This window comes from Vigna unguiculata, chromosome 6, assembly GCF_004118075.2.
Source record: "Vigna unguiculata cultivar IT97K-499-35 chromosome 6, ASM411807v1, whole genome shotgun sequence".
In the NCBI taxonomy this organism is placed as follows: Eukaryota; Viridiplantae; Streptophyta; class Magnoliopsida; order Fabales; family Fabaceae; genus Vigna; species Vigna unguiculata.
The window spans coordinates 6,079,733-6,097,171 of NC_040284.1; the positions used below are offsets into that span (position 1 = coordinate 6,079,733).

The 17,439-nt window shown below is 30.9% G+C and overlaps 1 pseudogene; it reads right to left on the minus strand.

The window, feature by feature from the left end:
• Nucleotides 1-12,425: 12,425 nt before the first annotated feature.
• On the minus strand, nucleotides 12,426-15,902 carry LOC114188330 (annotated as a pseudogene).
• Nucleotides 15,903-17,439: the final 1,537 nt, after the last annotated feature.

Genomic DNA, 17,439 nt, shown 5'->3' on the forward strand with positions numbered 1-17,439 from the left:
CGGTATTTATAATGGAATGCTGCGCAAATGGATTCTTAATTAGCTTCATATGTACGTGGGGATATGGTTGTGCCCCCAACGTAACAATGCTGAAACGTGACTTTGGGGTCTCTCGTGCCTTTCAAAATGGACCCCTTACCAACCATGTTTACGTACAAAATTCAAATAAACAGCCACAAAAAGTAGGTTTTCCCTATTCGGAAGATAATGAATTACTTCCTTCATCATTTGCCTGTTACCCATGACTTTGAATTCCCCTTTTTCGGTTACTATGAGTGTGGGTTTAAATTTATCTCATGCAATTTGTTTTGCTTAAAGACTTGGTAGATGTTTCTTTCCAGATTATAAATATGGCAAAACACTGTTAAGAAGACGTAATGTGTGGTATTATTTGCTATTTTAGTGTGTGTAATAATTTTTCAGATCAGCTTTTGTTTACAATTACAGTATGTTTATTAGCGTCTTACACTTTGATATCAGAGTACTATATATCATCTATTTGTTGATTAAGTATAATTGTCTTGTCTTCTTCCATTTAGTCTTTCACGTATCAACAAATAATTATTAAAAAACATTTAAAATAACATTTGTGTTGTTATTTCCTCAGTTAATAAATCGTTTTAAAATTGGTTAAGTATACGTTGGAAGAATTTTTGATTTTCTTTTATCAACATTATAATTATTCAATTAAAATTATTTTAATATAAATAAAGAAAAATTAGATTTACTTTTAATTTGGTTCAATTTGTTTCAACCTAATTGATGGTTAATGGATAGTTATTAGTGAAGAAAAATCAAGTATTAATATTTAAAAATTATTAAAAATTTAAAATTTATAAAGTAACAAATAAAAAGTAAAAGAATCCCCTTAAAATGTACTGCCACTATTAAAAATTCTCATGCAAAATGAGATTGTTTTTGTAAATTTGTCAACAAAAGTTTGTAAGACTTTTTCTATTATTTTTTTTAAATTTTAATTAGTAAGTAATTTTTTCATCAGTAATTATTTCTTACAAAATTATAAATTTGTAAGTATTTCTTACAAAATTTGATTTGAAAAATGTTTTATACAAAATATTTTGTAAAAAAATTGACAGAAATTTCCTTCAAATTTTTTCATAACAAAATTTATAAATATTTCTTACGAAAAAAATTTAAATCAAAATTGGTAAAAAATATGAATTTTTTTAGTAGTGAGAATAACATTAATTAGTGGTTATTAGTTTTATTTTCTAAAAACACAATTAGTAATTAATAAAGAACAAATATCTATTTATTATTTTAATTATTAATGAAATTTCAATAAAATTCAAAATTTTTGTAATAATGTTATTTTTAATATATCAAAAACAACATATGCCAACATTTATTATACAGAAGAACCTGTATATTTATTTTCAAATTATTCAAAAATATTTTACGAAAAAACTTAACTAGAGAAGATTAAAATTTAAAGTAATCTTAAAATTGATAAAATTAAAAAATATATATATAAGAATTGTGGAAAAGACAAAGCATTTAAGAGAATTTAATTAAGAAAATAATTTATATTTCCTTGTAATAAGTTAAGTTATGACAAGGTCCCTCGTGTTAACAAGTGTCACTGCTTAATAATATGTAATAGTATTTTAATCATGAAATACTCCGAATTTGATTAGATTATGAGAGGAAAAATTGAATATGTTTTTTCTCCTTTTTTTAATATAAACCTAGATCATCGAAATCCTATTCATGCTATCTTATCTATGAACACGAGACAATTGCAAAATCAGTAAACATCCAAAATTGAACTTTAATATCCAATTTGACACAATATTACTCATATTTGAACTAGGCCTCTGATAGAAAAATAAAAATTGAAGATTGTTTTCTCCTCTTTTCATGGATACTTAAATCTTTCAAATCGGATGAGTATACATACTTCTAGTTATCACTTACACAAACATGATAGCAAAACTTTGAAAATTAGTATTCTACTTAGTCTCATATTTAGTAATTTGGTTCTTCTCTAAGCCAATCCATAACAAGCATTTCCCTAAACTTTTATAATGTTTCTACAATTGAGAGAATTTTTCAAAAGTTGGAAAATATTTCTATTACCTCTTTGAGTTTTTCCTCAATCTAAAAATTTTTATTTATTTTTTATCATAAAATATTTTCAATTATATTCCAAAATTTTAAAACTATTAATAATATTGAGTAACGTGTTTGATAATTAATTTTTTTAATTATTAATTATTATATTGAGTTTCAGACATTAAACTTTATTTATTGCTTGAGGGTTCTAAGTGCTAGTAAGCCTCACCATTAGTCTACGTAGTGTAGCTTGTTTTACTTTTTTTATTTGCTTTATTTATTGCTTCTAGTTTAGTGTGTGTCTAAACTTTATTTTTCAATTAAGTTTCATTAAGAAGTTTAGTGCAAGAGGATTGAGGTAAACTTTGGTTAGGAAAGACTTGGTTATTAAGTAATCCAAGTGATTGACCTCTCTTTCTTAGAAGTGAACTTGAGCATCTTGCCTTCTTAGAGTTTCCTTAGGAATTTATTTGAAAGAAAAACTAAGTCTTAAAATCAATTAAGAAGCATAAATATATGTTTAGGGATCCTACCTACCAACTTGGTAGTGACTCCAGCGAAGAGGATCCTGAAAACCAACTCACTTAAGAGCTAAAGTCACTACAAGGTTAGAGGAAGAAATAAACCATTTTAAAAGAAAAAGAGAAAATCGAAAGAAAGACCCATCTTGTCATCATAGAGGAGGAACTTAGAATTTTAAAACAAAAAGAATACAGAATACAAGAGAGGTTAAGGAGTAGGAGTCGTTCAAGAAGCTCCAAAACTCCTACACAACTTACACACTTTGAGAAGGATAGTAGAATAGTGAATAACTACTACCAACCTCCTCTACCAAGAGGAAATAGGAGAGAACGTGAACATGAGCATACTCTAAGGGAAGTTAGAGTATATCTCCTTCATTTCCATGGCAAAGATGATGTGGAAACATATCTAGATTGGGAGATGAAGGTGGAGCAACTTTTTGCTACCACCAAGTGAGTGAGGAGAGAAAGGTGCCATTAGAAACCCTAATCTTCCAAGGATATGTTATGTATTGGTGGAGATCCCTAGATAAGGAGAGGAGACTCCCGAATTCCTCTCAAGTCCAATATTGGAATGACTTGAAAAATGCCTTAAGAAAGAGGCATATCCCTTTTTATTACCATAGGGAGCTTATGGAAAAGCTCCAAAGACTTCATCAAAAGAGTCTGGGTGTAGAGGAGTATTGGTAAAAAATGAAGTTGTATATCATGAGGGCAGGAATTAGAAGTTGTTTATACTGTTTGGCACATTTTTGTTTTAATGTTAAGTCAAATACTATTATGAAACGCACTTGAAATGTCAAATAAACTTAACAAAATTTGATTGAAAGGACTAAATCCACAATATTTCGAAAGATGAAGGAATAAATTGGTCCAAAGTTTCGAAATGGACTAATTCCAAAGTTTACTGAAAGTTAAGGGACCAAGAACATATTTAACCCAATATTAAGCAACAATTCCTTTCACCTTGGCCATCATAGGGAGCAATACCTCCAGAAGACAAAGAACCTTTCTGGCAGTAGTTTAAGGTAAAACATCATAAAACTAATTTTCATTTTTAATTCATGTATGTTTCATAGTGTGTTGTCAACAAAATGATTTCTATTTGATTTATTTTACAGATGAAGATTTAGTGGAGACCCTAGCATGAAGCTCAAATTTGAAAGAATTTCCACAGTAGAGCATCTCATAGGCTATTGAGATGTTGAAAGATGCTAGGAATGCAAGAAAATGCCCTTATTGGATTGGGGACCATATCTACAATCGACTACTAGAACATTGGAATTCTGCTTCTTATCGCAATAAATGTGCTACAGCCCAAAAGAATAGAGCATCAGAAAATGGTGAGACCCTACATACAAGTGGTTCCATTACCACTCATGAGCATGCCCTTCGTATGGTATAAAGCTTAAGTCCTTTTTATTTTCATATTACAATATAAATTACGTCTTTTACAATCGATATACATATATAACCCTTTATTTTGTTGAAGGCAAAGGAGCTAGAGTGGGAGGCGTATATTGATGAGGTATTTTACCAAACTCATCTTCACAAGGGATCTAGCTAGTTTGTTGATGAAAGGTCTCGGAGAACACATGTAAGTAAAAGCTTTTAGTATTAATTCCTTTAAACTTAAATATCATATATCGCACCTTATTTAACAAATTTATTTTATTGTTTTCTTTAACAGGAAGAATTTTCAAGTAGACTGTCACATGTCAGATCTGAGCAGGGGACATGTGTTGATGCGTCAAAGCATAATGATGATGTTGAGCAGGAAGACTTCATTAGGACACAATGTTGGGTTGATGTCGTCAATGGAAAAAATAAAGGAAGACTTTATGGAACTGGAGAACTTGACCAAAGTAACACTACTCGAAGAGGTATCCATAGACAATAACCATCTTCTTTTAGTAGTGTTAAGGAGGCCGTGAACCGACTCATGCAGAGACTAGAGGAGCGTGATCAAGCTTATCAAAATTTGAGCTAGGATTTTCAAAACCTCCAAAATCTACTCATGGGCTTTCTTCCTCTTGATGCCCATGCTCATCTTCAACAACAACAGTCCAGCCTAACACTGCCCCAACCCACTCTAGTCCAGCCACAATCACAGTAGCAAGAAGACCCTAAAGCTGAAGAAAATCATTCTGATGATTATGTAGACTATTAGGACTTCTTTCTATATTCATTTTGTTATGTGTGGTTACATTAGTTAAGTAACATATTGTACATTGTGACTGATGGAAGTTTAGATTGTTTTTTATTTCAGACATATTGTACATTAGTTAAGTAACATATTGTACATTAGTTCAGACATTTTAGAACATTGATGTTTATGTGGTATATGTAGACATATATGATATTGTATAGTGGTTGTTTGGATTACTTGGCTAAAGTTATATATGATATTGGCAGGTCTGATTATATTTGTGAGACTACAGGTCTCATAATTATCTAAATTAGTGAAGTTGGAAATGCAAAATGCACCATATAATATTATTGACAATATCGACGGATAATGTCGTCGCCAAATCCGTCGAAAAATTACACATCTTTTGCATCACATTATGACAGACAGTAATTTCTGAAGGATATATTCCATCGATAATTATCGAAGGATTATTCCGTTGGTAATTACCGACGAATATAGCCGTTAGTAATTACCGATGATCATAATCTGTCAACAAATATTACCTACGCCATATTTATTGACGGATTATTGTCTATCATTAATCTATCAGAAAAACAAGTTTACTAACGAATAATAATCTATTCCGACAGATTCCACCTGTCGGTAATAGCTGTTTTTTTTTTGTAGTGATAGATTTAAGAGCATGGTTTATTATGTTGCTACTTTAGAGTGTGAAATGGATCATGATCAAGAAATGGACAACTCTCCAAGTTTGAATAATTCTCCAAATATAGAAGCCCAAAAGTTTTATGAATTGTTAGATGCAGCCCAAAAACTATTATGACCTGGATGTAATAATCACACTTGTAACATCCCGTCAGGATATTACGGGTTTAAATAAAAAAATAAAAAAATAAAATAAAAACGCATTAATTATAAATCCATTTCCCAAAAACGCGGGAATTTCAAATAATTTATTTCATAATAAAGATAACTCTAAGTTCAAATCTTCTCAAAATTCAATGAAATACCAAAACAGTCTCATAATAAATTACATCTTTAACCCAAAACCATAAATGATAAAACTCTATAAAACTATTCCCATGAGTTTTTCCCGCTCCGCTGCTAAGCCTCACCAGATCCACCTGCAACATCATCTGCTCCCGTGTACCGCGTACACGATCATCGCCAAACACAAGCAGATAGGGTGAGCTAACAAAATAAATATATATATATATATATATATATATATGGCACAAATATACCAATCACACAATCACACCAACGTAATTCCATCCTTTGATATCACATCACATGGCCACCACCATGTTATTCGTGTTCTACATCTTCTAGTGATTACCTCAAGATGACCTGCTGTCATACCTATCGGCCACAACCGATAGAGCACGTGTGGGAAACCATTGCTACGGATCATACACCGCAACGCCAGGTGGAGTTCCCATATACGAACATAATTCGTAACGTCCCAAGACTACCAAACTCGTTAGTAAACTACTGAGGAGGGCAATCTATCTGGACCCATCCATACTGGCCACAACCAGCACACTCACACCGGCCACACTCGCCAACTCGAGCTCAACTCAAGGGTTCCTCGTGTTCATCCGCCATCCCGAGCTCAACTCAAGGGATGTCATTCTGAGCTCAACTCAAGGAATGTCACGTGCTTAACCCCTATCCCGAGCTCAACTCAAAGGATATGTTCCGAGCTCAACTCAAGGAACACCAGCAAGCCGACCTTTAAGATATCCTAGAAGCCTTGTAGATCATGCACATCATAGCAAGCATAACACCAATCTGTTACAGCAAAATCGCCTGGCGGGGGATACGTATCGTTAGGCGCTGCCGCTTCCAGATTGCCTGGCGGGGGACACGTACCGCTAGTCGCTACACCAGTACTTGCACATTACTAGTTTTAGTTCAGGTTCAAGCACACTTCACACAGATTGGTCTCATTTGCTCTCATTCTAGAGTACCCCTAATGAAAAACATTACCATCTATAATGTTCTAGGCCTTATAGCATCTCACATGTGCATTCATCCCCTAGTCATATAGACCATCCCAAGCATGCTCAAACAAAATATAAGCAGCAACACTCTAACAATTTTAAGCACATGATCTTATGCACCGATGCAATTTAATATTGATCCCCATGCCTTCACCAAACCAATTCTCCACATGTGACTAACCCAAAGGAACATTCAAATTGATAGCGACTTATCACGTAACCCAATTATGCTTCATTAGAAGTTACGTGAACTAAGCAAGGGCTTATTCATGTATTTTACAAACTCCAAAATCAGCAATATTAAGTAATGTATATATCTAGCTACTGACCTCCAAATCCAATCTGCACCGTTCAAAGTGAAGAACCACATGTTATAGACCACCTGTCAAAATTTCACCTAAATCGGACGGTAAACGAACTGGGAAATGTAATTTTACGAAAACTGCGCGAACTAGAAAAATTGGTGGCGCCTAGCGCCAAGAATCAGAAGACTGGCGCCCGGCGGGACTAAACTACCGCCCGACGGCTACTGTTACGCAAAAATACGAAAAACAACGTTTTTCGTGAATAGAACACCACGCGCATCGCCTGGCGGTAGCTCTTCACCGCCAGGCGGTTTTTTAACAGTAACCTAGATTCTTAGTTGTTTTACTTGAGTAATTTACTATAAAGATTATAGTTAAAAATTAAAGTATCAACATATATAACTTGACAATCAAATTAATTAAACATTCAAACTATTCAAACATAATTAAGCAACATTCTAGTATTTAAAAATATGAAATTGTGAACAAATATAATAGGAGTAGTAAATAATTATTAAAAAAATAAAAATAAATTGTAAAAAAAAGTTGGTGGGTTAAGTGGGCCAACCCACCTTCAACCCGGCTAGAACCCGTTTAACCCGTGGGTTAAGTGAGCCGGGTTGAGTTCAACCCACTTTTGAAAAAGTTAAATTTTTCTCAACCTAACCCGGCTCGAACCCGTGGTGAGCCGAGTTGGCTCACGGGTTGAAACCCATTTTGACATGTCTAACTGCCAGGCGATGCATACAGTTTTGGAAAAAATCCTAGATTGTTCTGCATCTACTTAAACTCTAAAACCCTAAATCAACAATTCTAGCATTCGTCTTGACCTAATTATATTGTTCACTCAATATATTTATTCAATTCGAAACTATTTTTATATAATTATAACGTGTAGAATTTAGCCTCACCCTAAGAAATCCCAAAACGCGTCCCGACCAGTCACAAAATAGAATTTCCACTACTGCCATGTCTATCGCCTAGCGGCGCATACTTGCCGCAAAGCGGCACATCGAATTCTGGGCAAAACCCCAGATTTTTCCCGCACCCGTGATGTAAACCCTCAAATCTCGTCCCACTCAATCAAGCACATAAATTACAAACAAATTGATTTCTTTCATGCCTATGCATTCGATAACTCCATAATCTCAACTTCGTTATCATTAATTTCCAAGAATCAAATTATCAATTCGACCTCAATCCCAACACGACCTCCTTTCACTTTGATGCTTCCCAATCAATCACTTGAATTCATACAAACATAGTGATAATCATCGATTTCATAAGTTTATACATTCAAATCATGCACAGGAACCTTGCTCAATATCCAACCATCATAGAATCGCTAAACAAGAACATAAGGATTCACGTCGCCTGGCGGAGTCACCCTTGCCGCTAGGCAGTTCATCTCAGAACCCAGAAATGGGTGTCACTCTCATGCATCATGCATCGCCTGGCGGGCCTTCAAAGCCGCCAGGCGGTTTCTGGAAAATTTCCAGAAACTCGAAAAACGCAACCAGAACAAGATACAAGCATACAATTATCATTAATCATTATACAGTTCATGCTCATATATAAAAATTAATGCGTAAACTCCCCTAACCTGGTCTCATTTGCTTAATTTGAATGTGAGATTCTTCTTCTTGGCCAAAAAATGTCTTCCCTTAGTGCTCCCGCATTCCAGCTCCAAATAAACTCTTAATTCTCTCAACACACTCTCAAATTCGCTCTCCTCTCCCTTGGCTGCCATTCAGCTAGGGTTTTTCCTTGCCTTTTCACCTTCATGCCAAAGGAATTTTGGCAAAAAGAAAGTTTAGTTTAGGTTCGAACCCATCCCATGCCAATGTCAAATCAATGCATAACCATTTAACCAATTCATGTTTCATGATGATTAATATAATTCTATGATTATATTATCACTTAACATGATCAAGCATATTACTAAAAGTACTAATAATTAGAAAAACACACAATTGGCATACATAAGACTCAAACCCAAGTCCTTTCACACGATAAAGTACTCTCAACCACTTGAACTAGTACTTTTCCACATCACATCAATCACTATTAAATGCCATAAAGGCTTCCACGACCCGCATTTATTTATTATTTATTTATTTAATTAATTAAATTTCACAAGTCTTACAACATTGAATTATCTTTGCTAATATGAACAAGTTTTTAGGATTTTTAACACACTCCCTGAACAAAGTTTGTTTTTTCACATAGTTGTTTTTAGTTTTCTTGATCAAACCAGTCACATCAACATAAAATTAACTTCTATAGTGATAAATAGGAAATATGTGACTAAATTGCAAGTACTAGTCTAAAGATAGCATATATCAATTTCTAGAAGCAGATAAAATTGACAATGAATTGTTGGTCTAACAGATTAAGTAGTTGCTTCAATAGTTATATCACCCTTGAGCCCAAATTTATCATTTTGCATGTTTTTTTTTAATAATGAATTCATCATAATGAAATTTTGTTTGCATATGTATTTATGTTAACAGGAGAAATTTACACAAAATTTTGATGAATATATGTAGAATAATGTAACAGGAAAACAATTTTCCTGAAATAGATTCTCAATATTTTAACAAGAAAACAATGTAATGATTCGACAATGGATGAATAGTATCAATCGTCCATCTATGCCACCAAGTTTTGTGGAAACTCAAGATGAGGATGAAACACAACCACCTAGTCCCTATCAAGGTAATTTTGTTACATTATTCTACATATATTTTTAAATTTCAATCTCTAATACTTTTTTAATGTTTTCTCACATGTAGATAATAATTGGGTTAAAAGCAAATGTTGAATGTGTTTTGAGAGAAGCTATAATTGGCAAAGAAAAAACTTTGCTTATAGGTAACAACTAATGCTTTTTATGTTCTTGCAACTCCAATATTAGTAAAAGACTATTTGTGTTTATGTTGTGGCACACACTAGAAATGTAAAATTGAAAAATGGTTTTATGTTGTAGTACTATGTTGAGGAAAATTCTGGTATTTGTTTATTCGAGGCTAAATCAAACTGCAACATGTATTTCTCCATGATGAAATTTTCACTTGCCGTATTTTGGGCTTTACTTTGTAATAAACTAGTTTTTTTGACTCGTACAATGCACATGATTATTTTTAATATTGATTATAAATTATAAAATTATAACAAAAATGTCTACAATTTATTATTAATCTAATGAAAATAACGATATTGTCATATAACAAAGTTCAATAACCATAATTGATGAAGTACAGAACTTTGAACATCCCACCAACATTACAAAATTATGCTTAATCTAATCACAACAACAACCATTAACGAACACTTCAACATTTGGTTCGATGAAATCATTGTCTGCTTGAAAGACAACAATATAGCCTCCAACCTTGACCTATCTTTGTTGAACTTCTCTGTTTGTTCGATATTAGTATTTTGCAATTCACTATAGTTTTAGGCCCTATAAGAAAGACATCTTCTACATTCTCCTCCCGAATGAAGTTGGCAAACTTTGATGGCAAATCCTACATGATTCATAAGGTTATTGTTAGTACATTAATTATTTCAATTTAATTATACTAATAAGGATAAGAAGAAACCAGAAGGAATATACCAAGTGACTTGCTTTGCTTTGATACTTTGTTAATTTCACTGAAAATATAGATCTTGTATTTTGATGACTGATACGATGCGTAAATGTTGTCAAACTCCTTGTTGTACAACCAACTTTAAACACTGTGAGGTGAAATAAAGAATTTTCCAAATACTGAAATTGGATGCGAGAATCACTTTGAATGTGATACAAATTTCTCATATTACTCCAACCTTCAGTGATCCTTGGGTTATCTGAATCCATGTTATAGGTAACTGTTGTGCTCTTACCATTTACATCTACCAAGTGCCACTGTGGGCCTAATTCGTGTGCATAACCAATAGCAAAGTGTCGATCGACAAATCCAAATGGCTACAAAATAATGAGGACATTAAATTATTTTTCAACAATAAATAAAGACATTAACAATCTTTTGTCTGCAAAACACAAACATAAACCAAAACATATATAAGTTATCAACTAACTTATATATAACTTATTTTAAAATTATAATTAAAAAATATGATATTCTAAATAAGAAAAAATAGTTAAATAATTAAATAATAAAATAGAAGTAATAATTATATTATATATAAACTCAGGTTCATAAAATTAAATAAAGAATTAATAATTCTTTATAAAAACAAAAAAAAACAACTGAAATAAAGAAAAAATTCAGAAGATTGAAATAAAGAAACTATGAATCTTTAGATATATATGAAAGGTCAGTACATTCGGTAAATTAACGTTAAAAACGTTAATAAATGTTATTTCATTCACAAAAAAATAAACTATATTTGATTGTGTTCCTCTGTAATCCTACTATAGTGGGGATAAGGATGATACAATTGGAAGACACACCAACAAAATGAAAGTAACAAAATTACACAATAAAGAACACATACAACAGAACATGTCAATGCATGCTATTAGATCTAAATGTGTTTTTGTGTTAAAATTGAAGACATACCTGAGAGCATATGTAGATGGTGTTGAACTTCCAAACTATTATTCTCTGATTTTGGGTTTGCTCCATTTCCATTTTTGTAATTGCAGAAGAAATGGACGTTGAAATGTAGTGGTGGGTGAAAGATGTGGATGCAATGGTAAAGTGAAAGTTGTGAATGGAATGGGAAAGTTTAAGTCAAAATGGAAAACATTATCACGTGCAAACAGTGACAACAAATTTTAAATTGTTATTCTTAACTGGCAGCAAAAGTAGCGTAAAACATAGAGTATAGAAGTTACAGCGAAAGTAACCGCAAAATTTTAGAATTTTCATTCTTTAACATTTATACAATTAAAAGAAATGAAATGCAATTGTGTAAATTTAAATGAATGTTGTTTTTTCAGTAACACCCAAGCACATGTATCTACACATTTATTCTTGACAATACAGTAAAGCAACAAATAACAATTCAAAAACAACATATATATAAAGAATACCAGAAACAATAATGTATTAATATATAAGTAGCTTTACTATAATGCAATGAAGTAGATCTTGGAAAACAAATGAATATCTAATGCAGCTATCAAAACATGTATCAATCATTGCATATTATACACTACTAATTTGCATCAACTGTAATGTCCACCAAAAATTGCTGCAGCTTTCCAAAAAATAAAACATTAAAATTGTATATGGACCCAAAATATCAGTTAATCTGCACCAATTGTAATCTGCACCGAAAAAATGAATTAGAGTTAAATGTACAATAATTGAAAAATTAGAAGAATGTTGTTAAAGTAATTTTTATACCTTTATCAAAGATTTTCAAATATTTCTTTGTAAACCACATTTGTAGTTGTAGTGGTTACTTTTCCATCTTCATCCAGAATTAAGATTTTTAGTCCTTTCTTTGATGTCACTCTAGAAATTGCTACGTATAATTGTCCATGAGTAAAAATTGGGCGAGAAAGATAAAGTCCAACTTTAGAAAGAGTTTGACCTTGACTTTTGTTTATTGTCATTGCAAAGCATAGGGATATTGGAAATTGCCTCCTTTGAAATTTGAACGGGATGCTGGAATCAAAAGGTGTCAAGTTCATTCTTGGTATGAAAATTTTGTCACCAACATTTTTGCCTGTTATTACCGTAGCAGAGATAACAATCTTTCCCAAATCATTAACTTGCAACCTTGTACCATTGCAAAGACCATTTGCTTGATCAATGTTTCTTAAAAGCATAATTGGTATGCCAACTTTCAATTTAATCCTATGATTTGGAATTCCTGAACATTTGATATCATTTAGAAACTCTTGAGTAAACCACTCACCTTGAATTTCTTGATCATCATCAGATTGGCAAGGATTGTCTGAACTTAAATAAACTTGTTCTTCACCAGGAATCAAAGATAAAATGAAGTCATTTACTTGTTCAACATTATCAATTGTAGGGCAAAGTATAGCACCATCATCAAAGAATCCAGGAGTCATGATATTTTCAATTAGACCACCATAAACAAATTTGACTAAAGAAAGTAAAGGTGTTTCACTTTTGCTGAATTAGAAGATCTGTTGGTATTGAAATGTTTGCTTCACCACTTTCATTCAAATTCATATTTCCATCTCCAATTTTAAGAATCCAATCAGCAAATTCTTTTATATCTTTTGCACTTTCATTTGAAGCAGCATTCTTTAACCTCATGTTTTGTGATAGCTTAAGAACTGTGCAATATTGTCATAAATCAGAGTAGTTAATTGATGAGTTCACAATATCATACCTTGATCCTTTTCTTACTACTGGCAAGATTTGTCTAAAATCACCGCCCAAGACAACAACCTTTCCACCAAATGGTTTGCCAGCATTATGTTCATTCGTAGCTCTCATAATGTCTCTCAATGTTCTATCAAAAGCTTGAAAGTATAGCTTATTCATCATAGGAGCTTCATCCCATATTATAAGTTTTGTTTCCATCAATAGTTTAGCACGAAGACTTCCTTGATTGATGTCGTAGGTTGATTCATCATTGATTGCTAATGATATGCAAAAAGTAGAATGAGCAGTTTTACCTCTAGGAAGCAATAAAGATGCAATGCCACTTGAAGCTACATTAAGGGCAATCATTATGTTGGCTCTAATAGCAACTAACAAAAGTTTCCAAAGATATGTTTTTCCAGTACCACCATAACCATATAAGAAAAAGAAATTCCCTACCTCTAAATTCACTTTTGTCATAATTTTGTTATAAACATGTAGTTGCTCATTAGTGAGTGACTGCAATAGAGATTGATGTAGCTTCTCCATTTGTTCTTTATCATAATTCATTTCATCAATAATGAACCTGTTGTGAAATTTGAATGAATTTGAAAGATCAAGTTGAGGAAGGGAACTATAATCTGTTAAAGCTCGCCCATTTGAATTTAGAAGTTCTTGTACTTCTAGGAGACAAAGATTGTGTAAATCATGTTCTTCCATTTGAAAACCTACAAAATAGAACATGTAATCAATATATAATTATGGAATAAACAATGGAGATTACTTTTATTTAGTACCTGGTATGTTCAAGTCTTTTATTTTGGTCAAGTTCCTGCCTTCCTCAATTTTGTTGTTAGCTTCAAACCAAGCTAGAAACATGGTATTCATATTCTCATTCCTCTACAATACATCATTAATTCGATCATCATCTTTAAACAAAACTGGTTGTTGATCTTGTAAGTGAAAACTTAAACGTTGAACAGTTGGCCATTTATGATGGATATCGAAGCCATAAATTCTCCAAACTGCTTCACATGCAGATAAATATCTACAATCATAGTATCTTTTAATCTCATCAACAATACGCATTTATGTAGATTCATTCTCTTTGTCTGTAATTTTAATTGTTGTTTTATCAGGACCTTTGTTGACATATTTGAACAAATACTTGATTGAGTTGAATTTGTTGCAATATTTTGTATTAATATGAGCTTGATAATGCATTAAGAGAAGAGGACTATAAGGCACGATATTTGCATTACCTAATTTATGTCCATTTTTCAACACAAATAAACCATCATCTATACGTCTATATACAGGATATCCATCTTCATCAATTGTAGTTGAATGTCTAAATTTTTTAGGAAAAAATTTAGAACACCGACCTTCTTTCATACATGGTGAGTTGAATCTAGCAGCTCCGCACGGACCATGTATCATATATATTTGAACAGCCTTTGAAAGTTTTGGATAGAGATCTGGATGAGGAAATTCAGCAGAGATGACTTGATCTATGTGCTTTGCATTTTCTAACTTGTTTGAGTCACTCAACCATAATAATATATGAGCATGTTGTAGTACTATGTTGAGGAAAATTCTATTATTTGTTTATTCGAGGCTAAATCAAACTGCAACATGTATTTCTCCATGATGAAATTTTCACTTGCCGTATTTCGGGCTTTACTTTGTATTAAATGTTATGTCTGTATTTTTATAAACAATATTCAGAATATCTCTTGGTTGTGCAGTAAGACTTTTGTAATAAATGTATTTTGGAAGTGTGATTGTTTTAGAGTTTTGATAAAATTGATTCTAAATAGTAGATGTTTGATTTTGATAGAATAGTTGAATATGAAACATCAAACACGTTTAGTAATCAATGAATTGTAATGGAGCAATAAATGATTTGATATCAAAGAGGATTGAAACAATTATCATTGTTGACATACCAATATAATGACCATTTTTTAATCTTTATATATTTGGTCATTAAATTGGTTTCTATATAATATAGTCATTAAATTGGTTTCTATAAAATATTGGACTATATAAAATGGTCACAAAATTGATTTCTATATAATTGGTCACTAAATTTGTTTTAACATAATTGATCACTAAATTGATTTCTAAATTAAAAATTAAATTGGTAATTAACATTAGTTATCTATGTTTTAACTACTTATGATTATTGAACTCTAAATTGGTCACTAATTGAATTAGTGACTAATTTTATTTTTTTAATAATAAAAAATAGTTTCTAAAACCAACTTTTATTGTAGTGGATTGATTTATACCACGAAGTCAATATTTGAAATACGAGACAAATCTTAGACTTTTTTTACACCAACATAAAATCATTTAATAACCTATCGTCTATACGACAAGAAAGATGTAAAGACTTTTTATATTTCTTCACCAAACTACTTTTAAGTTGTATTTAATTCTGTTTTAACTTTTTATACCGAACCACTTTTAAATTCGTTTTAAAATTGGTTAACTATGCTAGTAGAACCTGTCCTTTTTATCAACACTGGCAATGGCATGCCGTGCGCCGCGATTTTCTTTTTTATGTTTTGAAATTGATATTTTTAAATATTTTAAAATTTTAAAATATTTTTAAATTTTTAAATTAATATAATGCATTTATCGTAAATTTACGAAAATTAAATTAGATATATTTTTATTTTTCTATAACATGTTAATAAATAATAAAACATAAAATAAAGTATAATAAAAAAATATTTATTAAGATTTTTTTTATTGTCTAGTTTATCACATATTGTATTTATTTTTCACTCTCACATGTTTTTCTTTTTGTTTATAAAGATAAAAGTAAGTTAGACACAAATTAACTATTTTACTCTCATTTTTTATCTGCTTTCTCTCATTCTTGGGAAAAAAAAGTAACTCTCATTTATTCTTTGGAACATGATTCAAGGAAACGTCTTCAAATATAGGAATATTCAATGTGATTTCTGTTGTACTTACAGTTATTTATTGTTTAGTCACCGTTGTACTAAATTATGTATTAATTTTTATTGTATTAGTGACAAATTAAATATATAAATTTTGTGTCTATTATTTTGACTCCCCAAAATTATTGATCAAGATCCATCACTAAACACTCAGTTCTTTGGATAATTTAAAAATCATTAAAAAAATTTGAGTAAAAAAAATTAACTAAAAGGAATAAAACAAAAAAAAGTTTGATAAAATATCAAAATTTAAGAAACATAAAATAAAAAAGCTTACTTAAAAGGAAATAAATTCTTTACATCTATATACTTAAATAAAGTTATATATAAGTAAAATTTGCTTGTGTCATTATACAGGTGCTGCAATTAAACAATTTTTATTTTTTAATTAAAAATTTATTTAAATTAGGTCAAAGTTATGAGATACAAAATTTATAGATCCCCACTTTCTAATAGAAAATTAAAGTTTTTCTTCTTATTTAATAGAAACTTGATGTGAGAAGAGAAATTTTATATTAGAATTTGGGTTAAATATGTTTTTGGTCTTTTTACTTTAAGTATAAATTGGAATTATATTTTTTCAAAATTTTGACTTAATTTAGTGCTCCAACTTTAAAAATGCGTGAATTTAGTTCTTTGCACGCAAAATTTGTTAAACTTATTTGACATTTTAAACGTGTTTCATGATAATATTTGAATCGTTTACATCATTTGACACATTTTCACTTTAATATTAATTGAGAAATGCGTTTCAAATATCAAATAAACTTATCAAAATTTGATTAAAATGACTAAATTTACACATTTCTAAAATTGGGAGACTAATTCCAATTTTCACTAAAAAATTAAGGGATCAATAAAAATATTTAACCCCAGAATAAATCTAGTTTAGTGGTTAATTTTCTTGTTATAAAATAAGTATAGTAGTTTTTTAGTAAAATATATTAAAATTGTTTTTTTATTCTACAAATCTAGTTTAGTGGTTAATTTTCTTGTTATAAAATAAGTATAGTAGTTTTTTAGTAAAATATATTAAAATTGTTTTTTTATTCTACAGCCTCAGTTGAAAGGGAAATTAAAGGTGAAAAAATATTTTCTTTTCTTA